A 26,456-nucleotide genomic window follows, 5' to 3' on the forward strand; every position below is an offset into this window, starting at 1 on the left:
ACATTTATGCTGTAGAATAAAAATGATTAAAATGTCATACAATAAGCCACAAGCTAAGTTTCATCCAGGGCCAGAAATTATTTATGAGCTTAACATTTAGCACTAGAAAGTGTCCTTCAGCAACTGTTGGCCAACGTGGTATTTTATTTCTTTGGGCTAGATGGCGCTGCAGTATATAAAATTTGCATCCTCTCTGCCTGGCACGAGGGCTCTGCTTTAACCCTGTGGACTTGCAGGCAGGCTTCCCTCCTGGTTGGGAAAGAAACAAGCCTTTCCTACATGCAGACATTTAGTTCTTTGTTTCTGTATAGACAAACAGAATGAAAACTCTTCTTCTTTTACGTATAAGGTTATTATAAGTTCCTCTTTTCCTTTGTGTGTATTCCCATGTAGAGAAGTGTAGTAAAGTTGCATTTTATACATGCAATATAATCTATTTGCCATAAATTTGAATATGTGCCTGAAACTCACTCACATTTTTTTCTGTGATTTGACTTTTTTTTTTTTTTTTTTTTTTTTTTTAGCCTGGAGCAGGAAAAAACAGCAGAGAGGAAGAAATAGTGGTTATTGCCTGGGATAGTCTGTGTTTCTAGCACAGGAGATGAGCACTTTTAAGTCTAAAGATCTGAAAGTATTGGGAAATGGAGGTGATGTCTGCTGGTCATAAAGCCCTACTTGGTTTCACTGTGACCCACTGTAGCCCACAGAGTCCTGCTGTGGTTTTGCACAGTTGTACACCCGGATAATCACAACATCATCACTGTTAAGCATAAGCAACACAAGACATAGTACTATATAAAAGCCACTCTGAACTCTGCCAGGGCTAATGTCAAACACTACTCATGTTCTGATGCTATACACTGATATCTCCCATCCTACAGAAGCAGGACCTACTTTCTGCTTTGCAAATCCTCTGTGCATCCTCTACGTTCTGCTTTCTACGTCTCTGGGGAGTTCAAGCTACCGACACAGTCTCTCTGCTCCAGCCCTGGGAGAAGTGACTGCAGGTGAGCTGAGTCCCCACCAGCAGCCTCTGCCCCAGTCATGGAAGAGGAAATGGGATCTTCATGTCACCTTGTGGTAAATCTGCACAGCCCAGTGCACTTCTCCAGGGACAGGAAATAGTTCCCCTAACAAGACCAAGCTCTGCCTCCATTAGATTAGAGGAAGAAAGATCTCTTGAGGAGGAGATAGTCGGCACCACCCATCTTACCTGAACACCCACCGACCCCGAGGCTGAGATATGTGACTGTGCCTACTGTAGCTTTCTGTGCTGTCAATACCATGAAAGATTGGTTATTGACCAGGCTTTGTAGAGAGGATCGAATATAGGGGTTAGAGGGAGATGGTCCTGTAGCCTTAAGTGGCAGATTCCTTCCTGCAGGACAGACAGACGGGCATGCTGCCTGTTGTCTTACGTGGAGGCTGCAGTGCCCGTGCAGGTCACAGAAAGCTTTCTGTAAATTAACTGCCAAGCTTTCAGCACTGAACTGAGGTGCTGCTCAGATGAGAAAAGGCAGAGGTGAGGGAAGAGGTGCACTAAACTGCAGTGATTGCATTGAAGTCCTTCATTTGAAGGTAGCTATGCAGGTAGCCAGCAATAAAGCTGGAGTATTGCTTGAACAGCATCTTTAAATTCGTCTCCTAATAGTATTATTCTGAATGCTGTATGTACTGTTTTGGTTTGGGAATAGAAATTAGTTTCAGACTATAAGCCACTTCCTTTGAAAGTTTACTGGACTTAACTGATAGCTGCCTATGAGTTTTTACATACATGGTCTGAGTTTAAAAACATTTTATGAAAACACAGCTCAGATCTTGATCTTCACAAAGGAGTTAAAACAAAGTGCAGAAGAAAAAATAATAGTGCAATCAGTCATTACTTATTTCACAACATTGCCTATGCATCCCTTTATTGTGCTCCAGATGGCATTTGTGTTACTGCTGTGTAGCACAGAAACACCTCAAGAGGAGTAGCTAGCTGGAAAGTGGGATGCAGACTGGGGCTGTTCTGGCACCCTTGCCATCTCTTACCTGGCACCCCATAGTTCTCCATTGTCAATGCCAGGGTAGCCCTTTCTTTTCTGGCTCATGACTGCCTCTGCACTGTGCCCTCTGCAGTGCCAGTTCAGGGAACTGTTACTTGTTAATAAAAAACATTATTTGACTAAAACACCATTATTAGCAGTGTTGCTAAATGTGGAAGCACAGCTATTGCTGGTCGACAGATGTGCTGAAAAAAAGCAGCTACAGCCCTCTTGAGTCTGTAGGCAGGATACTGTTATCAATGAAAGAATAAATACGTTTACCTTATTTGTTAAATTTTGCTCTTTTGGGGCAAAGCTTCTTCTGTCTTTCATGTGTACAGCAGGGTAACGGCAGGCACAAACCACGGAAACCAGCTGGTAGAAAATTTGGCCCCATGGTAGTGTTTCTGCCCTTGAGGATTCAACATGATCAGTGTTTATTGCCAGGAGATGTTTTCCTTTCTCTCCCACCCAGTCACACGCAGTTCTTTTAAGGGCTCCTTCTGCCACTGGCTGGGCAGTGGGGCTTAAATTCACTGTACAGTTAAATTATCACAAATTGGTAGCACCTGAGCTGATGTCAGTAGCAGTGAACTTATATATCCTGTCACACTGCTTGATGTAAAACTGCTGGCAAATTTAGAAATTCTGGGCTTTTTTTCTGTTTGGTTGGTTCTCTTAAATTTTATTGGTGAGGTTTTTAAGAGTCCTGAAAAAAAAAAATCAAATTATTTTAAGACAGTAGTTAATTAATACGGCTTTTGAGCATACAACGGACATTTAAGTTGACTTTGCTGTTGAAGAAAGGCAGTATTGTTTTCATCTCAGATCTTGCATACTTTGCTCATGTTATTCTCCTGCACTATCTTCTCGTGCAAGGAGTCTAGGATTTGGATCTCAGTAAATATATGACACAAAAATATCAGTTTAGAGTCCTGGGCACTGGAAGTTTTTAGGAGATGTCTGCATTCTTTTGTTTTCAATAGAAATTGAGGACAGCTAGGACTTCATTAGACCAGGTTGAATTACTGCAAGCTCTCCAGGGGAAATCAACCATTTCAAAATATCTTATTAAAATCAAAGATGAAACTGATGAGACTGAAACAAGCAACCCTATCTTCTGCTCTTGGCTAACAAAATTACCCTGATTCTCTGGCTGTTGTTATAGGTGTTCTTAAAAAGAATATTAAAAGCAGCTGTCACTTTTTTTTTTCCCCCATCAAAATGGATGAATTTTAAATAGGTCTTGCTATGAAAGCTAGGTCAATATTCTAAGCTGGAATGAAGAAATAAGTCTTTGTATATGTAAAACAAAGGATAAGGATGTTTCAGGGGTGTATTTCAATGAGGAAAACAAACTGACTTAATATAGTTTTTATTTGGTTGCGAATAAGAAATGTCAGCTTAGTAGAGTATAGCAGAAGCGAGGATCCCTGATGTGCTGCATCCAGTGAGAAATATATATGTAAAAAACGTATCAATAGCAAGACATTTCTTTGTGATGAATTGCAGACATTGTTGGAGACACACATCTCCTTTCCTGGTACACCAGGAAACCCCACCTTCAGAAAAATCTGATTAGAAAATCTAGATTTAATACATCAGTAAAACGAAGCCTTCCTAAGCATGGACACCAGAGAGGTGGCCCTTTTAATCTGGGCTGTTCGGTCAGCCTCTGGCTTTTATTCTATTATTTCAAGTGAGTTGTTTAGTGGGTTCTCTGAGTGTGTTCAGGCTTTGTTCCCATTCCCCTCAATACTGCTTCAGATCCTGTCCTGATCACCTTAACATCTGACCACCTTCCTCCAGCTGGGCATTACAAGACATGACTAATATCTGTCATGTGTAGTTCAGTTTGTTTTGCTTCTTGGTCTTCCCTTGGGTTGTTGCAGGTGGCAAATCCTTATCATTTCAGTAAATCCTTCCACTTTCAGCAAGCCTCACTTTTTATGTGTTGTCTTGGCTGACGCTTTCTCACATCAGAAATGAGGTGTCATCTGCACAAGGGGACAGCAATATCCAGTATGCCAAGCAGGATGTTTATGATAAATTTTGGAGTTAGATTAATTAGTAGGAACATCTAAAATGCATGTGACCTACCAAGTGTCTCAAAATCTGGCTCTGCAAATGGGATTCACTCCAGCCACTTTCAGAAGTGCCTTTTCTCATGTGGAAGGCGAACCAAAAGCAAGCCTCTTACAGCTACTGGAAGAAGCACATTGCAAGAAGGCTTGGGCACAGGGATCTAATAAGTTTTCATTCGCTTTTTAGATTTTCTAAGTCTCTGAAGTGATACAGCTTTCAGAACAAGAGCAAAAATTAATTAGTGCAGTAAGAAACCTGTATTTTAATTCAGGAGAGCAGTTAGCCACAAATGGTGCCATAAGGAGGGAGGGGGGAAGGGAAGGAGGGTTGCACCAGGTGACCTCTGGAGGTCACTTTCCAGATGAATTATCTATGAGCCTATATATTTTTCAGTATTAATGTGTTGATAGAATACTTGTTTCTCTGTCTATTTTTCTTAAAAAATAAGGAAGAAGATTTTCTGACCTCTGTGGGGAGTCTGGGTCCAGTTATGCTTTGTCATTTGTACTTCAGAACCAAGTGACTATCATTGCACCTATACTATCTCTTATTTTTGTTCAAAGATAGTGCCAGCTCCAAAGCACTTCAGTATGAATAAACAGCTCAAGAGCGATGAGGAGAACAGCCACACAAAAATGTGAATAATTTGTCCACGTTCATAGAACAGCTTTGTGACCAAGATGGAAATGATTTTTTCTAATGCATGGATACCCTGTGATACTCTTATGTTCTGTATCTTATGTTCACTCCTATTTTCCCTCCAAATAAATTTAGCCCTAAAAATATTTGTGAAGCCAAATGACTGATTTCACAGCCAAAATCACATGCCAAACAGTAGACTATAAGCTATCTGATACCGTTGCAGTCCTATGCACATTTTAAGAGGAAAGTTTTTGTTTGGCAAGAAAAAATGAATTTCAATTGCACTGAAGGGAAGCCTACACCTCTTCTTTCACTCATATGTGATACAACTGCTGAAGGCAAATTGGCAAGGCTTTTAGATTCTTGCAGATTGTTAGGTTAAGAAAAGAGCAGTCAGACCACTTAAACCCATCTCCCTCCTGACAGGCTTTCTGTAGATACGTGGAAGTCCAGCACCTGGGGCAGAAGCAGCAGGACAGGCTGAAGGCAGCTGATGTTTCTCCAGGTTCTGGGCCAGGGTCTATATCCAGATGTTGGCACAGGCTACCAATAAAACCAGTCCAGGATGATATCATGGTATACCTTTCCAGTGGTTTCAGGTGTTGTGCTGCCATTTGCTGATCCGTGCCCCTATCAAGCCTCATCACACTCAGCTCTTGTTTACGCAGAACTTCTGCTAGCTGCAGCTCATTGTATTCAGGCACTCAGCTCTTGATCAAAGCAAGGTTGTTATGCTTTTATAACACATTCACTTGCAGCAATGAAGGTTAGCTCTGTTTTGAGCTGTATAACCAGAGTATAGCCTGAAGATCAAGGGAGGTGGTTGTTCCTCTTGGCATTTGCTAGGCCACGCCTTAGCCATCACGGGTCTCCCCAGTTCAAAGGAGACACCAAAGAAAAGAAAAAAAAGAAAAAAAGAAAAAAAGAAAAAAGAAAAAAAGAAAAAAAAGAAAGGAAAAAAAGATCAGCAAGAGGATTAGAGGGCTGATGAGTTTGACATATGAAGAAGGGCTGAAGGAATAGGGTTTGTTTGGCCAAGAGAAAAGAAGGCTCCAGGGGGATTTACTCACAGTCTGCCAATACCTGAAATATAACTACGGAGAAGATGAAGGCACTCACTTCACAAGGATGTATGGTAAAAGCACAAGAAGGAAGAGGCAGAAGTTGCTTTAGAAAAAAATCCTATAAAGAGATAAATTCTTCATCATGGGAACAATTTAATACTGGGGTGGGTTGCCCAGAGAAGTAGTGAAATCCCTCTTGATGGAAATATTCAAGAGCTGGGTTGACAGAGACCTGGATAATCCAGACTAAGGCTAGACCAGATCATCTCTTGAGGTTTCCTCCAACCCACACACTTCTACTATACTATGATTTTTTAATTCTCTGTACATTCAGCTCCACAAAGCCTCAAATGGATTATTGCAGCAAGGAAAATCTTTTAGGGAATCACAGGTTTATTATGCAGTCAGCTTGATGACACTAGCAACTGTCAAAAACTTGTTTTTATTTTGTGACTTCTATTAATTATTCAGTAACCTTGTAAAATTTCCCATCAGCCCTCTCATTTACTGAAATTGCTTACATGAACTGGTTGAATTTCACAGATTTTTTACCTGGCACCTTAGTATCCAATTAGAAAGATAAATAGATAGTGGAAAATCAATTAAAGCAGAAAAGTTTTAATGTGTTAAACTAGAATTGTTTCTGACCTGGAAGAATTGGGTCGTTATCTAAATATTCCCAAGTCTTGGAATTGGTTTCATCCTGTGGCTCAGCTCTAGTTCCTCAGTACTTCTTAAGAAAATTAATATAAATTTTATTATACAGCAGGATTTCTGAAGAGTTTGAAGACTGCTATATTTGCAACATCAAACAATTTAGAAGCAAAATGAATGACTTTATGCTTCTGTTCAGACTTGTGAAATTATGGGGTCATGGAAAGAGAGGGGTTCTCTTGTTAACTCAGCTGTTTCCATAATTAACATTCATTTGGCTACTTGAGGTTTAACATGCCATTTCATTAAAATAATGCAATTGCAGATAGAGAAAAAAAGTTTTGAAAGTATAATTGGTTTTCATTGTCAATATAACTTAAAGTCCCATTAGCCACAAAATTTCAGCATTGTTTTCCTAATGACTTGCATAATTGGATCATCAGATTTCTCTCCCCCCCAAAAAAAAACGGACTCAGTGGTTTTAAAGGTTATTATTTGCATGATTTTTTCCCCCTTAGTGTTACATTTTCACTTCAATTTCCACCAATGCTGAAAGGTCAGAGACCTAGCGAGTTAAATGAAATCATGTCAAGAGCAACTGGAGCTGTTACTTCCTCCTCTCTCTCTTTTTGAGATACTGACAGCTACTGGCACATACATACATGCAACAAATCTGATTTGAGATACATTTCTTCCTCAACCCATTAAGGCAATTTAGAGCGCTCTTCTGGGTCTTCGATGGTGCTGTTCTCTCTTTTACATGTGCCTATGGCAAGTTTTGTCACTTCATCTAGGAACTCCAGTGCCCTCTTTCTTGACTTCAACAGAGTCTGTTTTGGAGACGTTTTAAAATACAGAGTGTGACAAAGTGGTGGAGGCAGTCGCATCGAGAACTATTTTTCAGACGTAGTACATTCATATAAGTAAACCAGATCTTCCATATAAATTACTGGAAAAAATCCCTTCTCATGTCCCATGTGTTTGTGTTATCACAGGAGTCAAACATAACAAATCACAGAAAAATCACATCTCTGGGAAAGATCTTGAAAGGTTATCCAGTACATTCTCTTGCCCCAAGGCATGGTCAACTCTGCCTAAACCATCTGTGATAGATGTTCAGCTTACTGAGTCTTAAAAATCTCCACTTTAGAAAAGTCCATCTTTTCCCTAAACAATTTATTCAAGTGTTTAACAATATTTACCATTCTTTCTCCACTGCTACATTTTAGGCAAGGGTGATTTGTTCCTTTTCTATTTGATAAGGAGCAGAATTTGCTTCTGTCCTGTATGCAGTAACCTTTTCACATATTTGAAGACCATCAAAATGTTCTTCAAATGCCACTTATCTAACTAAACAAGCCAACTTATTTTGATTTGTCCTCAAAGGTCATGGTTTAAAACCTTCTGATTATTCTTGTCTCTTTAGTTGGTCAGCATTTTTCTTGATGATATTTGAAATCTAGACAAAGCACTTGAGATGAGTGAAATAGAAAGTTTATCTCTGATGTCTTCTATGCGATTCTCTTGTTTATGCCCTCCAGGATAAAGTTGTTTTTTTTTTTTTGTTTGTTTGTTGTTTTTTTTTTGTCTTTGAAATACCCTAGCATTGCTGACTCATGCTCAATTTATAATTCACTATAGCCCATGAACCCTTTTTCAGCAGCGCTGTTATTCCTCATCCTATAATTGTGAAGATGGTTACTCTCACCTAAGTGGAGGTTTGATTTTTTTTGCCCTTATTAAACTGCATCCCAGTCTCTTCAGACCATTTATCCATTTTGTAATAATCAGTTTGAATTCCAGCCTTGTCATCCAGATGCTTTTTCAGTGTCTCCCAACTTTGAATATAGTAGCAAGTATATTGTCTACTCCATCATGCAGTTTATTACTGAAAGTGGTCCATAGACGTAGACTTCAAATTAGTCCCCAGTGGACCTCACAGATACATCCTTCCAGCTTAACAGTTCCTTTTTATGCATAGCATCTCAATCAGTTGTGTCCCTACCTTATGGTAGTTTCAGAAGAACCTGGATTGCATAGAAAAATGTCATAATGAGGAAATTATGAGGAATTTATTTATTTATGAGGAAGGGCTGAGAGACCTGGGTCTGTTCAGCCTGGAGAAAAGAAGACTGAGGGGGGATCTCATCAATGTGTATAAATACCTGAGGTGTGGGAGACAGAGGGATTTGGCCAACCTCTTTTCAGTGGTTTGTGGGGACAGGACGAGGGGCAATGGTCACAAAATGGAGCACAGGAAGTTCCGCACCAACATGAGGAAGAACTTCTTCACGGTGAGGGTGACGGAGCACTGGAACAGGCTGCCCAGGGAGGTTGTGGGGTCTCCTTCTCTGGAGATATTCAAGGGCTGTCCGGATGCCTACCTGGGCAGCCTCCTGTAAGGAACCTGCTTTGGCAGGGGGGTTGGATCTGATGATCTTTCAAGGTCCCTTTCAACCCCTTCAATTCTGTGATTCTGTGATTCTGTGATAAAAGACATTGTCAAAAGCTTTACCAAAGTCAAGGTATTTTTCTTTTCAATACACTACACAGGCCTGTCACCATGTCCTAGGAGGAAACTGGGTTGCTTTGATGTGATTTGTTCTTGACAAATCCATGTTGGCTGATTTTATTCCCTTGTTACCAGTCAGATGTTTGAATATTTGAACCAGTATTTTTTTGGTAATTGAAATTAGATTGACTGATCTACACTTGTTTTCACTTTTTTAAAGATAATGACTATGACCACCTTTTTCTGTTGTCTGAAACTTTACCTGCCCTCATTCAGTTCTCAAAGTAATTGCTAAGGGCTCTGAGACCACTTCAGCCAGTTCTCTAAGTACTCTCAGGTGAATTTCATCAGGACCAGCCAGTTTAAAAACATCCAGGTTCTCAAAGTGGAATTAAACCTGTACTTTTCCTTTTCCATTCCAGGTTCTTACCCTTTTGTCGTTGATGCTAATTGTGTTAGACATCTAATCACAGCCACTGTATCAAGTGAAGACTGAAAGAAAAAAAAAAAGGCATTCTGCTCTTTGGCTGCCTGTGCACCTTGAGTCCTCTTGTACTCAGGAACCAATGGAATGTTTTGATAATCCCCTCTTTGTATAGTGGTAGAATAAGGGAAGAGGAAGAAAGCACTATTCATATTCAAACTTGTTTTTGACTTCAGAAAGAAGAAAAATTCTAGCTTGGGCCAGACACCTATGTAAGATTCATCACACTCATTTTGATCAACAAAAAAAGTCATTATCTAGTCTAAGTATGTTCTTCAAATGTTCCTCTATACTAAATAGAATATAGAAAGACACTTCCAGAAACAGCATTTCCCTTCTCTTACCAAATACCTGTGCTAGATGAAACCCAACGTGGCAACCATGTGTAATGATGATACCAATGCAAGCAGGCATTGAGGACTTGGTGCTTGGAAAGGCTATATTACATTTATTGGCAAAGAGGACATCACCATGAAGAAATGGCCAGGTTTTGTTCCAGTTACATCATTACGTTTAAGACTATATTACATTAGCCCCATCTTTTACAAAAGTTAATCACAATTTGCATTCTAATTCTCAAGATGTTTCATTTTATGCACAGCATTGTGCTTGACACACCACTGTTTTTGCTAGCTTTTTGTTGGAAATCTGAATTACGTAGGAATTATTCATGGGTGTATGAAAAATAATCTGTCTGTGCAAGATAGGAAGTTACTAGCAGCCAGAAACTGGCTACAGCCCATTTCTTCTGTCTTCCTAAATATCTTTCTAGGCTAGAACAAGGTTTTTCTCTAGCAAGTTTTAAAATGACTTCTACAAGATGACTTTTGAAGTAGGATTTTGGCATGGTGTCAGTTTAAGACAGCTTGATCTAATGACATGTAACCAATGTGGTGACACAGCAGAAGCCCAAGATTGTTTTACAGGGCTAAATCCATTTTATATCACCAGTGTAGTCAAACCTTCCTGACTTATTGCCTCAGTTTGCCCACTTTGCAGACTTGTTTGTTCCCAGAACTCATTCTGTTGCCATCCATCCAATTCATAAAGAACTGTGAATCACTATCTTATATCTGATTTATCGTTGATGCCAGGAAAACTAATCATACTATATGTTGGTCAAAGCATTCAGTTACACATTAGTAACCTTCAAATGTTTGATATCGCTATATTGCTTGAACTTCCTTCAGGTCTTTTTTTTTTTTTTTCCTCACCATGAACTTCTTTTAATTTGTAGAATTTTCATTGTCCTTTTCTTTCTTTTCTTGCACTTGACTCGAATTTGATATACCCACTGTGCTCCATGCAAGTCTCCGTTCAGCCTGGATACGTTATAATATGACTGTGTGTGTGTATGTGTGGGTGTCTCTGTGTGTATCAGGGAGAGGGATGTGTGGTGGGTCCCTGAAAAAATGAAAATAAAGGACAGTTTCCTTTTATGCCAGTTTGAATGATCACCCTTCACTTGATAAAGTCTGGCACATATCTTGGTGTTTCCTATCAGCAATCACAACATCCTGGCTATAATGCAGATTCCTGCCCCAGCTTCCTGAGGTTTGCGATATGTCTCCTTATTCCATTATCACTTTGTCATCTGCTCCCCGATGCCACTGTAATGAGGAGAAGGGGTCTAGGGTGAGGTTCTTGATAGTGTTGAAAAGTCTCCTTGTATTGCACTCACTCTCCATCTCGCCCCATTCTCAGTTTGCACAATACCTGCTTACACATTCCTGCCTATCTCATCTCACCCACTGATGTATCTGACATACAACTGGTCCAGCCTCATTGCGGAGGAATGAGAATTTAAATATTTGGTGTTTATTTTGAACATATCGTATCATTACAAGATTGTTAACTGTTACCTTCTGTGTAGTTCCCTATCTGTGTTTAAGAGACCACTCTGACATGACAGTAGGAATTGGCTAAACTAGTTTCTGCAATATCTGTAAGGGAGGGATGTTAGGCATGGATTTCCTTTTGGGATCGTGAGCTCAGTTCTGTGGTGTTTTTGTGTGTGTGTGATTTCTGATGAATTCAATCTATGTCATTCTGTCCCTAAATAAAAGAAGTGGAAATAGGATTGACTGAACAGATGAATAGAAATGCAAAGCAGAAAGGAACTGCATAGTGTTTCCTTCTTTTAGTTCACGTGATTTTAAAAATATTCAAGATGTTCCTGTAGCGTGGCTTTCATTTATAACTTACATACCTTTATTAAGCAGCCATACATAATCATCATTTTTGTTCATTGTGTATATCATTGAAGACATCATATAAATATCATTTATATTACAGATATAAAATAACCATAAATATATATGTTTTACTCTACATGCTAGTAATAAGATACTGTGTATAAATATGATGTAATACTTTTTATACTTATAATGAAGATCAAATAGCTTAGGAAGATTTTGCTGAAGTGCAGGAATAGGAACCCGAAAAACATTGCTAGAAATTTTTTTCCTCTTTAGTTTAGTGCAAATAACTTAACTGCTCTGCAGCAATTTTCTGATCTCTGAAATGGGGACAATAGCAGAGAGTTAGTCCTTGGCAAATGACTTAAACAAGTCTAGATTTCTATGACTGAAATATAGGATATCTGTATGGACTTTTTCTGCTGAATTTCTTCTTTCATTTTTCACATAATTTATTTCAATTTGCCACGTAACTACTTGGTGTCAGCTTTCAAGGTTATATTGAATTATATTTATTTTTTCTGATTGTATTTGAACTGGAATCCTTATCTCATCAACATAGGAAAAAATTACTCCTTCAGATTGTAATTTGACATATTTGTGAATTTGCATATGGCATTATGTTAGGACAATGTGTCCAATATCTTTATCTTTGGAGGTTTGAAGAGCAAGTTAGACTTGCAGGACAGTTTTCTGTATAGTTTTGCTGCAGCTATGGGAGCATAGCTAATAAAAAAAAATTGAATAGTCTGCTTTCTCCCCATGTACTGCTACTATGAGGCCTGTTTCAGGCCTTATAAAGCGTAGTGATGAGTGGTTTCCAATGTGGTCTGAATGGGATGAGTCCATTTACAAAACTGCAATGAATTTACAGGGCCTACCCATAGCAGTAGAAGCTACCTTTAAACCCAAGCTACCTTTAAACCCAAATTGCTTTTTGGCCCAGTTCTATGGGGTCAGAGATTTTCCTTGCAGAGCAACTCAGTTTCTCTGTATTTATTAGAAAAGGCATAGTTATACAGGAAAGCCATGTTTTATGCCAAGGTGCACGTCTTAATTCCTTAGTTCTCAGATATCACACCTTACTTTATTGAGATATATTCTGCACAACAGAAGGCTTAGAACTGAGTCCTTTCTCAGGGTAGAAATCACCCATTATGAGAGATGCTGGGCAGCCTCCGCGCTCGGAGGCAGTGCTGGTGGCAGACAGCTGTGGTCCGTAATTCTGCAAAGGGTGCCTTAGTGTTAGCAAGGGCTCCAAGTCGCTTAATCATGCTTTGCTCCCCCATCGTTAGTGCAGGAATCACTGCCTCAGACTCTGCTGTCATGGTAACAGGGTGACAGCTGCCATTTTAGTTGTCATTTGAGATTTAGCCCAGGAACATTTTGGAACTTAAAACCAGAAGTCTCTGCATCTTGAGCTGAAAAGAAGGTGTCAGTAGCCAAGAGAGAAATAGTTTTATATCCTTTCTGTAGACTGGGCAGCTGAGACAGTCTTCCCAAGAATGGTTGTAGCCCCAGTCTAAGAGGAACAGCTACATAGTGATGTCAGGCAATGTGGCAGTGCTCATCCCCATGCTTATAAGCACTGTATTAAGGGAATCAGGAAGGCGAAGGCACATTTGGGTTTAATAAACCTAGCGTGAACATATATTAGGAGTAGTTGCAACATATATCTAGCTGTCAATTCAGTTCTACTAATCAGCATACAAGCGCCTACAACTTTCAGCAATTAGAAAACTTGCAGAAAGTAATGCTACTAGTGGTGTCTGCAACCCAGCAGCAAATAAACAGTCATTAAAATTCTTCCACAGTAACAGAATCTGATAGTGACTCGGAAGCAGTAAGCGAGAATAGATAGACTAGCTCCAGCCCTAATGGAGAAGGATTTGTGCCAGCTGATAGTTTTCTATTTCTTTTGGTTAAATGAGTGTGAGTGTTGTGGGTTGCAGGCTGGGTAACTCATGCAAGCTGAATCACCTGTGTTCTGAAATTTATGCATAGTAGTCAGACAACAATTTCGCTACTTACTGATATAGTCACCCCCACATGTGTTTTTGTAATACTTGTTTACATTAATGGGAAATACACTGCTATGTGGACATGTGAGGTAGACACAGGGTCATAAACTTGTCTCATCTTTCCATTTGTGTTAGGCAGAGATGAAAAACAGCCCTTATTGTTAGATTCCCACACAAATTAAGACCAAAATATGCTCCTTTTTCTTCCTTCACACATAATACTGACTGAATGCATGCCGTTGGTTATGATGAGTTATATAAATATTTCTACTGTATCTGGGAAAAAAATGGAATGGCTCATTTGTATCATATGATATTAATATCATATCATTCTGTACCAACTTTTTTTTTTTTTCAACAGAAAGCTGATTTATACAAAACATAAGTTACATACTTTTTATTCAGCTCGTTTTAACCATTGCCACTGCAGATTTTTTGAAAGAGCTGTCTGGATCCCTCTCTGGACTGCTTTTGCTTGCTTTCCACTGGCCTTGGAAACCTTAGTTTGAAAAAACAAAAGAGGTTTGGAAGAAAATGAATGCATCAATATTTTTGAAAGGTACAGAGGACAACAGTAATAATTATGGGCCTATTTCCCCAACATTGATCTCAGGAACAATAGTGAAATGGTTGATGCAGCTCAATTAATAAAGAGTTAAAGGAGGTTACTTTAATTAATGCCAATGAACACTGGTTTATGTTAATAGGATTTGTTAATCTAGCTTGATACTTTTTATGAGGTTACAAGTTTGATTGAGACATCTTTTTATTTAGTATAGGTAGACATTTCCAAGGCATTTGATTTGTTACAGAAATATATCTGTAGAGGTAGGAAGAATGGTGCAAAATCATTCAATGGATTAAAAGAAAAAAAAAAAGTAATTTCCAGGCTTTCAAATATTGTTGGAAATGGGAATTATTAGAAAGCAGCCATATTCTTTGAGAAGCCCCAGTAGGATCCATTATTCACTATAAATGTATTCATGTATTATGTTCTGGAAAATACAGAATTGTACTGGTGATTGAGAAAAAGATACATGAAGAGGTAAGTAAGAAAATAGGCTACTACCTTGATTCTTGGGATTGTGGCACAGACAAGTTATTTTCCAGTATCATCAAATACGTAGTCACAGTGGCAGGAAAAAAAAAAGAAAAAAAAAAAGAAAAAAAAAGTCAGTTATACATACAGGATTGGAAATGTGTTCTTGGGAGCAGGAAGCATGAAAAGGACTTATAGGTCATGGGGGTTAATCTGATGAAAATGAGCTGCTAAAGATAACATTGTGGCAAAAAGGTTAATGAGACCACTACATGAATTCACAAGAGGATATGAGAAGTTATAGAGAGATTAAATTACTATATTGTTGGGTTCTGCAGTGACCCCTCTGTATTGGGATCATTTTTGATATCCAATGAAGAATGTTGTAAAATGGGAGGAGATTTAGAAAAGAGCCATGAGAATGATTAATGAACTGAAAAACATGTTATACTGAAGGACTAAATTAGTTCTGTGTATTTAGTTTATCAAAGAGCAGATTAGGGAATGTGTAGATAACATCCAGTCAATGTCTGCTTGGTTAGCAAAGCCATAGTAGCATGTTCTTCCATCTGAACAGCAAAATATAACTTGAGCCTTTTTCTAGGACTTGAAGTTAGGCAAACTAAGACTGGAAATGTGAACACATCTTTGAAAAAAAGCCTTGTTTGTCTTTAATGCATTTTACCAAGGGTTTCTCCATAAGAGGGAAATTTAAAATCAGGATTGGATTTTGTTTTCTAAAATATATCTTCCTGTTGAGATATATCTTTTGATCTGAATCAAGGATTCACACAGGAATAAAGTCTGGCTTCTTCTGTGGGAAACTGTTCTAGGTGACCAGAAAAGTGTCTGTTGGCATCATCATTTACACATCTGAATCTGAAAATGAATGAGTGATTCCTTTTAAAGATGCTATAATTAATTAGTGCCAGTTGGGGAAGACTGTAATCAGGATTGTCAGGACAAATTATCAATCTTTTTAAGTCAAAAAAAAAAGAAAGAATAATTTCCTTCCATACTCGATCTTCAAGCTGCTGTCATATTTTTCTATTTCTGTGATCTCCGTTTGCAATTCCATACCATCCCTGCTGAATGCTAATGACTCTGCATCTTTGAAAACACTATTCATTGAGATAATGTATACTTGTTTCACAGTATCCAGCAAAATAAACAGAATGGGAATTCTTGCTTGCAAATAATACCTTATATACCCTGAGCATACCAAAACAGAATTGAATTTTGGTCTCATATCAAACTGTGGAGCATATACCAGTGAGAAGAATGCTGTGCTGGTGAGGTATATGCACAAGCTGGGGTTCAAACCATCTGATTTCAGCTGTCTAGTAGTTAGCATCTATATAGCCTAGTCAGCTGAGTTGTCACTGCAGTTAGGGATGAGAAATAAGCAGGTCCAGAGGTGGTTCATCCCAATGTCATGGTGGCTTGTACATCCTGGCAGACGTAACTGGGTAGCTTTTCCTTGGTAATGGGAAGAGAATGGATATAGTCATGGATAAAATACAGCCACGAATGCCTCGTTTCATTATGTTGTTAAAGTGCTTACTGGTTTGAAAGAGTGCCTGTCTTTCTTCTGTTTTCTCTCTACCTGGCATGAGCATGAGAAAACATTTCCAAAGGCCAGTACCTGTTTCTTCAACAGCTGATGAAGCAGCTTTCACAAAGGTGCAGGCATGGGAATGGACATCTTTGGTTCTGCCACAACCAATATTCCTCTTACCTCAGGAGGTTTTCGTGATGTTATTTTAAGAGAATATGAGAGAGCCTTCAACATCGCAGAGGCTTTTTTGGTTTTGTTTTTGTTTTCTTTTTTCTCCAAATGCTTCTAGTTTTTGACAAATGCTGTAAAGAATTTCCTTATGGGTAATCTATAAAAACAGAATTAGCCTTGGTTGTTTTTGTTTGTTTGTTTGTTTGTTTTGTCTGACTGTTCTTAAATGGAAAATTTGCTGATTGCTTCCATTAAGCAATAAACTTTTTTCCTTCATTTTTAAGATTGTAAACACAGTGCTTTAAAGAAAATTAAACTAAATAAAGAAAATTTTCAACTAATTTGGCAAAGGGGTTTTTGAGGGATTCCCATGTTTTGATGCTTTTATAAAGAAAAGCCTAAGCTGAAATTTCTTTGAACCTCACCTCTTGCTTTTGCATGCTTTTATATACTAACTAAATACAGGAGTTCTTTTTCTTGATGGTGACTCCCTCATACTGCAAGTTGGAGTACAGGTTTCCTAAGACAGTTGTAAATTTTACTGTGAGTCTTTTTTTCATTCAGAAGCTATCTGTCTAGTCTTTAAAGCATGGAAATTCTTTTTGTGCCTCACAGGGATATAAGTATTAGACCAAAGCTTTAGTCCATACTATAACTGGAAATGTTAATGCAAACATTTTGCTGAGTTCCTTTGTTTTCAAGTTTAGCTGTATTAACATCTCTTTTGTTTGCTTATCTATAACCATTTATTTCAATTTTTGTTGGTATGGATGCTTATTAAAAAGGCACATCATGGAGACAGTTATATAAGGAAATGTATTTGCAGAAATATCTCTATTTACTAATTGCTACTTTCCTAGGCATGCACACCTATTTCCACAATTTCTAAGAGGAAGAAGTACAAGGAGAGGAGAACAAGGAGAAGTAGAAGGAGGAAGATGATATGGAGAAACACATTACGAACATCAAAGCAGTGATTGTAACAAACTAAAAACAACATTGTACAGACATGAATATGCTTAGTGTAGCGTTTGTCTGGTGATAGTGGATGCATTTATAGGTGGGCACTTCCACTTCAGAAAAATCTTGGAATGGCTAGTGTAATTATTTAGTCTTTTGTCTTATTTACCTCCCATAACTTTCTTTGACTTCATTCTTTTTCAGCTCTTCTCAATAATCAGAATCTGGATCAACCTTAAAAAGGAAAAAAAAAAAAAAGTGACATAAAGTCAATGGAAAATATTAATTTACATACAACTTTATTAATCCCCACTAGAATCAAGGCAGGGGAAGTTTTTATTTTATGATATTGCTGAACCTATGAAAAAAACAACTGGAGAGAGTCCAAATTCTGAGATTATCAGAAAGACTTCATTAATTTCATTTTGAAGCAATGACTACTAGAATTTATTTTGGTAATTGTTCAGGATAGTAATTGCCTAGAGTACAGGGCTAACCTTTTTCTCTTTCAGGTTAATAGAAAGATTCCTAATAATTTAAGTAGGAAGTAGCTATGACTATGTATGAGTAACATGGTCTACATTAATTTTATCTTAATGCCTTTATGGAGGTCAAAAAATGGACAATGTATTTTGAAATGAAAACACTGACAGTACTCAGGAGCTGCTTTATAAGTTGTCATCTTCTGGAGTTAGCAACTGGCTATTTTATTTTAATGCTTCAAATTACATCACCATAGAAATTCCAACTGAATCTCTTGCTTTGTGTGGTCCTGGCATGGAGACCCACACAGACTTAGAGTTTTAACTTCTCATATTCAGTGCAAAGAGTGTGTATATAGTCACCCTCATTAATCTTTTATGCCTTTATTCTGAATAAGGTGTGTCATGGACATTCTTCAAGTTTTAGTGGTTTTGCTTTTGAAAATGTAGAACTGGATTCTGTCAGCAATTTTAGTACCTGAGAGATACTTGCCAGATACCCCAAATAATTTTGGTGAGATAAAAAAATGCCTTTTGTGACATATATCCTGGAAAAAATCTTCATCTACAAGTGGTGAATACAACAAACCTTTAAATGAAGAATTCACTGAACACATCTATAAGTATTTATTGTTTCTTCCATGGGTGATACGTTGCATAATGAAAGGTTATATACTGAGTTATTCTGCAGAATGCTATTAATTTTCTGATTATGCACGTGAAAGTTTTTCATTCAAAATTGTTTATATTCCACTGTATTAAAAAATCCCACTGATATTGGTAGGTTATTATCAATCATGGCTGTGTTCTGTGAACATAAATGTGGGATTCATTTACATCTTTTTGTTACTTTGGTCCAAGAACATCATGAGTAGTACAGATGGCATTATTTGCTCCACAGCTCATCTCCTTGACATGTTCTGGATCTGTGCTGTATTACACTGATGGGTGTCTTTGTGGAAAGGTTATGATCTGCCAGCATATTTACAAATGCCCTCTCTGCCTTCATACATCCTGAAAATTGATTAGTATGGTAAACCACTGTGCCCACTTCAGTCCAACAGTCCTATTCAGAGAATATAAGGCAAGGTTATGCCCTTTGCCACTAATATGTTCCACAGATTTGTGAAACAAAGCCAGGCAGAGGATTTTTTGTTTGTTCATTTGCATAAGAAAAGGAACTTTGAGAGTTCAAAAGAGCAAAATATTTTTGTTGTTGTTACTTTGTTTTTTACACTGTATTCAATCTGATGAGCTGCACTTGTATCTTATTTCTCCAGAACGTCTTCAAGAAAGCAATGTATAAATGGGAAGACAAGGAGGAAATAGAGATCAGGACAAGACAGGAAGCTTAAAAAAAAAAAAAAAAAAAAGTGCTATGATACAAATCAGATTGCAATCAACTATGAAAAATTCCTTTTTCCTACTGAATTCACGTTTCTAAATCTCAGTCTCCCATATTGTGCTGTCTGTCATCTTTCATAATAAGACAAGTATGTTAGAAAAAAGGTTGTTTCTGTGTTCAGTTTTTCAAGTTGCATGCTAAAACTGATGACCACTTGATTCTAAGTGAAAATAAAGCACCTTTCCATTATTTATCAGCAGTCCTGGCTATCAGGGGAGGTCCCAGTCGACTGGCGGCTAACCCACGTGATGCCCATCTACAAGAAGGGTCGGAGGGTAGACCCGGGGAACTATAGGACTGTTAGCTTGATCTCAATGCCAGGGAAGCTCATGGAGCAGATTATCTTGAGTGTCATCACGCGGCACTTACAGGGCAACCAGGCGATCAGGCCCAGTCAGCATGGGTTTATGAAAGGCAGGTCCTGCCTGACGAACCTGATCTCCTTCTATGACCAAGTGACGCGCTTGGTGGATGAGGGGAAGGCTGTGGATGTGATCTACCTTGACTTCAGTAAGGCTTTTGACACCGTTTCCCACAACATTCTCCTCAAGAAACTGGCTGCTCGTGGCTTGGACTGGTGTACGCTTTGTTGGGTTAAAAACTGGCTGGATGGCCGGGCCCAGAGGGTCATGGTGAATGGAGCCAAATCCAGTTGGAGGCTGGTTACTAGTGGAGTCCCCCAGGGCTCAGTGCTGGGGCCGGTCCTCTTTAATATCTTTATCGATGACCTGGATGAGGGGATCGAGTGCACTCTCAGTAAGTTTGCAGATGACACCAAGTTAGGTGCGTGTGTCGATCTGCTTGAGGGTAGGAAGGCTCTGCAGGAGGATCTGGATAGGCTGGACCGATAGGCTGAGGTCAACTGCATGAAGTTCAACAAGGCCAAGTGCTGGGTCCTGCACCTGGGGCGTAACAACCCCAAGCAGAGCTACAGGCTGGGAGATGAGTGGCTGGAAAGCTGCCTGGCCGAGAGGGACCTGGGAGTGTTGGTTGATAGTCGGCTGAATATGAGCCAGCAGTGTGCTCAGGTGGCCAAGAAGGCCAACAGCATCCTGGCCTGCATAAGCAGCAGTGTGGCCAGCAGGTCTAGGGAAGTGATTGTCCCCCTGTACTCAGCTCTGGTGAGGCCGCACCTCAAGTACTGTGTTCAGTTTTGGGCCCCTCGCTACAAGAAGGACATGGAGGTGCTTGAGAGAGTCCAGCGAAGGGCAACGAAGCTGGTGAGGGGTCTGGAGAACAAGTCTTACGAGGAGCGGCTGAGGGAGCTGGGGTTGTTTAGCCTGGAGAAGAGGAGGCTCAGGGGAGACCTTATCGCTCTCTATAAGTACCTTAAAGGAGGCTGTAGAGGGGTGGGGGTTGGTGTATTCTTCCACGTGCCTAGTGACAGGACGAGGGGGAATGGGCTAAAGTTGCACCAGGGGAGGTTTCGGTTGGATGTTAGGAAGAACTTCTTTACCGAAAGGGTTGTTAGGCATTGGAATGGGCTGCCCAGGGAGGTGGTTGAGTCACCATCCCTGCATGTCTTTAAAAGACGTTTAGATGTAGCCCTTAGTGATATGGTTTAGTGGAGGACTTGTTAGTGTTAGGACAGAGGTTGGACTAGATGATCTTGGAGGTCTCTTCCAACCTAGACGATTCTGTGATTCTGTGATTTCAATGCAATGCAACGTGCCAGAAATCACACAGCTAATGGGAGTGTGACATTGCACTGGCCAGAAAAGGAACAGCTGCAGTTATTGCTTGAAATTGCACAAGAAGAATCTCTGTCATTCCTTTATAATGGAATCAAAGACATTAGATGTCCTTCATATGCAAGTAGAAAAACAACAACTGTACAGTTGTGTCTGATGGGCCTAGAACCCAAATTCCCCAGTTTCTTTATGAATCTGCTACAGAAAAATGTGGTTATGTTAATGCAATGCTTTTTTTTTTTTTTTTAGGGAAGTAAAGAACCCTGGTTAGTTCTTTGAAAGAACATTTTGAGAAGATCCTAGCTTAGAAGAAAAATTCAGACTGTCTGCCACCCTGGCAATCCATTCTACTATTTGGTCCTGCAAAGTCTTTCTTGTAAAACTTAAGAAAGAGGCACAAAATGGGAAGAACCATCCCCTTGTTAATTTGCTTATGAAAAAGCCTAGATAAGGAACATAAGCAAATTCTCTTACGAACCAGATAAAATTGTAGCACAAGTCTACTTCAAGTCTTGAACTAAAAGCCTGTCTGATTCAGTTTTGCAGAGAACTTCTTTGATTATTTCCTGCCCATCATTCTTCTCTCGGGTTACTGTGACATTTCACAAAACTTCTGCTTACTTCCCATGCGTATTTTCAAAATGAGACTGTAACCATAGTCCCTGGTTATTTAACAGTGTCTCTTGTACCCTCAGTGCAAGAAACCTTAATCTCCAGAACTTTATTGTATTTTGCATCCAGTTTTCTCAGTTTTGCTGGAAACATGTTCTTATAAATGAAACTTAATTTGATTTGATTTTCTCAGTTCACTAATGTAAAATAATAATAATAATAATAATAATAAAATCCCTTCGTTTCTTCCTTTCTTTCCTTCTTTCTCTCTTTCTGTTTCCCTCTGTCTCTCTTTCTCCCCACCCCAAAAAAATTTTTAGGAGGCACAGGAGGCCCAACACATGTCAGTGGTAACCATTTTGTTGTGGATACAAAACACAGGGTTTTTGAAGTGGCAATGGAAAGACCTTTGGATGAATGCTGTACATTCCTATTCCCTGTGGAGCCACTGGAAATGATGATCGTCTTTTTAGGACTAGACAGGCATGGAGGCGTGGGACACTAGGGATTAACTCAAAAGGTAGGGTCAGAGAAGAGATAACGTTTCTAAAACATACAGATGAAAGAGAAAAGAATAAGATTAAGGGGAGAGACACTCTTACAAATCAGTACAGTCAAGAGTGAGACTGCTGCATTCTCTTCACTGAAAAGCTAACACTCCCTTTATTCAGAAATGTTCAGGATAATAAACAGTGCCTTGAACTCCTCTAGCCTCCTTTCTTTTAACCTTATCCTTCTAGCACACCCCATGTTATGTCCACCAGGGAGATCTTTGACTCTTTCAAAAGCAAGTAGCTCAATTAGAAAAGCAGCAGCATTTGCTGCACAGCCCACTCGCTACCGCAGCCTCCTTTAATCCAATCTAAACTGAAAGCATTCATTTATATGTCTGCTCTGTCACAATGGAACATATTGATTATCAATACAGGGACCACATTTTCAAAACAAGTCAACTGTAGGGTTCGCTGTGTACAGTCGTGGCACTATTGTGAAAAGATCCCTGCTCTGTGACATTTATGGACACGTTCTCAATAGATGTTTCCCAGGCTTCGTTACCTTTACTGCAGTCCTTCAATTTATCTGGCCCAAAGGATAGCGGTGCTGAGCTCTTCTTAATACCTAGGGACTGTCTTTTGTTCTGTCATTTCATTAGCATAGTCGGGCTATAATCCTCAAGAAAGCTGCTAATAATGCCATGGTAACGGAAATACAAATAAACAGACAGAACAATAAATATTGCTAATTCTTAATTAATCACAAAATGGATGTTCAGACATTGCTCAATTTTACATTCTATTCTGAAGATCCATTTCTAACTTGAAGTGTCAAAAACAGGGCAGTTGGCAGGTTTGTAATTTTAAATTGCAAAATTTGTTATCTATGTAAAGTGTCCCTGCCATAATGATTAATTACTCCACTGAGCAACTGTACAGTCGTATTGCTCTAACCCACAATGGCTTTCTCCTGCCTGTAGCCAAGAGGAGGTCTTGTCACTGTGGAAGATCCAAAGAATCAAAATCTACCAATTATTGCTTCAACTGCTTTTGTGCAAGGTGTGTAATTTCCTTTGCATTTTCTCAATGCTCTACTCAGAGCTGTAAAAATAAAAATAACAACTTCTACTTCTTGCCAGCTTATGCCACTAAATAACATGGTTGAAAAAACTTTTTAAAAGTTCCTTAAGGAAAACTTGAATCAAGGACAGGAATGTTGTATTGATGAGCTTCAGGGACACGGTCATTTCCTTTATCACAGATTCTTCAACTGATTATTGTTCCCAAGACTGTTCTATATTCTGTACTTACAAGTCTTCTTAATCACAACCACTGTTTTAACACAACAAGCATAACTTGCTCCATTGTCCCTTTGAGGGTAAAGCTACAGCATAAGCTGAGAATTGCTCGGATTTTGAAAATTTAAAAACAACAAAAAAAATTGAACCTGATTGCCTTTTTGGAAAACTTTTCCAGCTATAGTCCTGGACAAAAAATTTTAGTAGAGAAGAAAACCAAAAGTAAAACAAAACAACAACAACAAAAAAGGATTTAAAGGATTTTCCAAAATGTGAATATAATATTACTAGTTCTTTTTTACTTTTCATCTACCCTATTTGATGGCTCCTGAAACATCTCTGGATATTGTAGGATTAAGCAGTTATTAATAGGGACACAGTAATTCTAGGCAAGCTAGAAGGCTTAATATCTGGGGTACTTTGAAAGACAGTAATGTGATTTTTTATCTTGATTTTTTTTCATTGTTGTCCTCCTTTTGAGGTAGCGATGCAATGAAGTAGAAGTAGCTATGTGATACAATGTGAATGTGTTTGCACAGTGTTCTGCTGCTTGTTTTCAGTTTGGTTTAAGGTTTTGGTCCCATGGTTTCTCTTTTTACTGGATGAACATATCTTCTTTTATTTCTATGTAATTTTCTCTGTTTCAACCAATAACAGCAGACATTCTCATGGGTATGTTTACATATTTTGAAATTTATCCCTAATTTAATAATTTCTCAGAGTTTCTGGTATCTAGAGGGATTCAGATTGTAATTCAGGCACCTAATCCCAGTTTTCTACAAATGCACTAGATGTCTAAATTAATGTTAATGGCCACCCATGCTGTGTTCACAGATCACTTCACAGTGTCAGTCTCATTGATCACCAGTCCATTCAACATGACTGTGCTCTGATACGTAGTAAAGAAATGGATGAGGAATTACTTGGGGTTCTTTAAAAAGGAGATAATTTAGAGAGATCCCAACACAAGATGGATTCTTCTTATGTAACTTTAATCATCTGCAAGTTTGGCACCTATTCTAAGTCATTGACTAGACTCCTGGAATTGACAGGGAATGATAAATACCTCTAGGGTGCCACTCATCCTATCCAAACACAGATGTCTAAGAAAGCTGGAGTTAGTAAGATGGGTCCCATGCATGACTACAGAATCTTAGAGTATCCTTACTTTATCTTATTTAGCAGCCCTGAAAAGCTCTATTCAAAGAGCCAAAAGATTTTCACGTTAATTTAGAATTAAAATTCTAATTAGAAAATTTAGTATTAAAAAAGATTGTTTTTCCATTCTTCAAAAGTCAAACATTTGTGGTTTATTACAAGATTTGTGGGCTGCTTAGAAAAAAAAAAAAGAAAAAAAAAAGATTGACATTATACACACACACACCTTAGTTCAAGGTTTCTCATTCCTTAATTATAAAATGGGCACTCCAAAAGGTAGCCTACTAGCACCAAACCAGAATGAAAAATTATTTAAGAAAAGAACTATAGCTGATAAGTGAAAATAGTTTTTAGAAGTTGTGTTGGATACCTGAAGAAACAGAATTTTGCACTGACAAAAGGTATTTTCTTCAGTTAAAAAGCAATCCTGGCTAAGAGGGGGGTGAAGTTGGTGATTAAAAAATAATGGAAAAAATGGTGCCTGATAGCAATGAATAAAATCAGTATTAGATAATGCAGAGAACTGATAAAGAAAACTAAAGGGATCAGTTGAAAATCTATGGTTAATAGGGGAAAGATAACAAAAAATTCTTTAAGCAGGAGTAAAATGCTCAGAGTATTATAAAACTATGGATAGTAAAATTGTGCACCCTGGTAGAAAAAATGTAGGATTAAATAATATGTCTGTTTTCTAAAAGAAGACTTAAATATTTTATTTTCTCTCACTTCTGAGGAAGAGTGCTAAACAGCAACACCAAATATTTTTGAATTTACAGATAATTCTCAGTCAAGAATATTACTTGTCTGTGGAGCTGTCTGTACTAATCCTCTTTTTTTTTTTTTTTTTAGTAAAGCTAAATATTCTAAGACAGTTCCAGAAGTGTGAAGAAATAGTCATTGCCCAACATAACAGTAAGATCACTGACCTTGAAAACAATTTGCTAGTTAGCCCAAACATTACGTAGAAAAAAAACTTGGATGAATTGCACTAAGATTTTAAGTATGATCGATGCCAGTCAATGTGACATTATGGAAAGTAAGTTGTTTTCTGTGTGTGTGTGTTGTGTTTTGTTGTTGTTTTTTTTTGTTGTTTGTTTGTTTTCCAAATGATCCTGTGTCTTGGTGAGATCACAAAATAATTTCATAGACTGATTGTCCTGATGGAACATATCTAGACATTTTACAGTTTCACTGACAGTGTGTGTGGCTGGCAAATGTGACCCAGCATCCATGGTCGCTTGGTGCCTGTCTGGAGCAGCCAGCAGCCAGGTGGGATACGCGCGGTGTCTCGAATCACATAGAACATCTATGTTTAGACAGCCAGATTGTCCCCTGGTGCCCGCACTGAGTGGGATTCATGTGCCTCACTAAAGATATCCAAAAATTAAGATGCCTGTGTTAGAACTTCATTCTTTTTAAAGTCAGCAGAGAAAATAGGCACCTTCCAATGTGCTTCATCTGACTTAGCTGAAATGCCTGTTTTAGGGTGAGGTGAAACATCGCCATAAGGTGCTGAATTTCCCTCCATCAACTGTGGGGAAACTTAGTGAAACTGAAATTAGATGAAAGCAACCCAATGCCTTACAAAAAGAGTATTGACAATTTGAAAAGAGTTTGGAAAAGATCTATAGAAGCATTTCAGGGTTTGGAAAAGGTGCTTTCTGGTGTGGAACTAAAGAAGCACAATCAATTTGTATGTCCAGAAAGGTTAAGAGGTTGTAACCTGTCATTACAAGTGGGAAAATAAATAAATAAATAAATAAAAAAGTATTTGATAGTTGGAGGCTCTTTAATCTACCAGAAAAAAAGAGAAAAAAAAAAAAGAGACAACATCCAACAGCTGAAAGCTTAAACTAACATGACGTCAGTGCAGAAATTAAAGTGCACTGTATTTACAATGG

At 38.5% G+C, this 26,456-nt stretch overlaps 1 protein-coding gene across 9 annotated transcripts in view; it reads left to right on the plus strand.

Moving 5' to 3' along the window:
* Window positions 1–26,456, plus strand: part of TDRD15 (tudor domain containing 15) — a 205,903-nt gene that overhangs the window by 57,243 nt on the left and 122,204 nt on the right. For 8 of the 9 annotated variants that reach the window (XR_010830659.1, XR_010830661.1, XR_010830663.1 and 5 more), the window contains exon 6: window positions 525–25,591. The gene's annotated coding sequence lies outside the window, so the exon portion shown is untranslated. The remainder of the gene's footprint in view (window positions 1–524; window positions 25,592–26,456) is intronic. The other variant, XR_010830667.1, reaches the window with a different exon arrangement.

Source organism: Anser cygnoides, chromosome 3 (genome assembly GCF_040182565.1).
Source record: "Anser cygnoides isolate HZ-2024a breed goose chromosome 3, Taihu_goose_T2T_genome, whole genome shotgun sequence".
Lineage (NCBI taxonomy): Eukaryota > Metazoa > Chordata > Aves > Anseriformes > Anatidae > Anser > Anser cygnoides.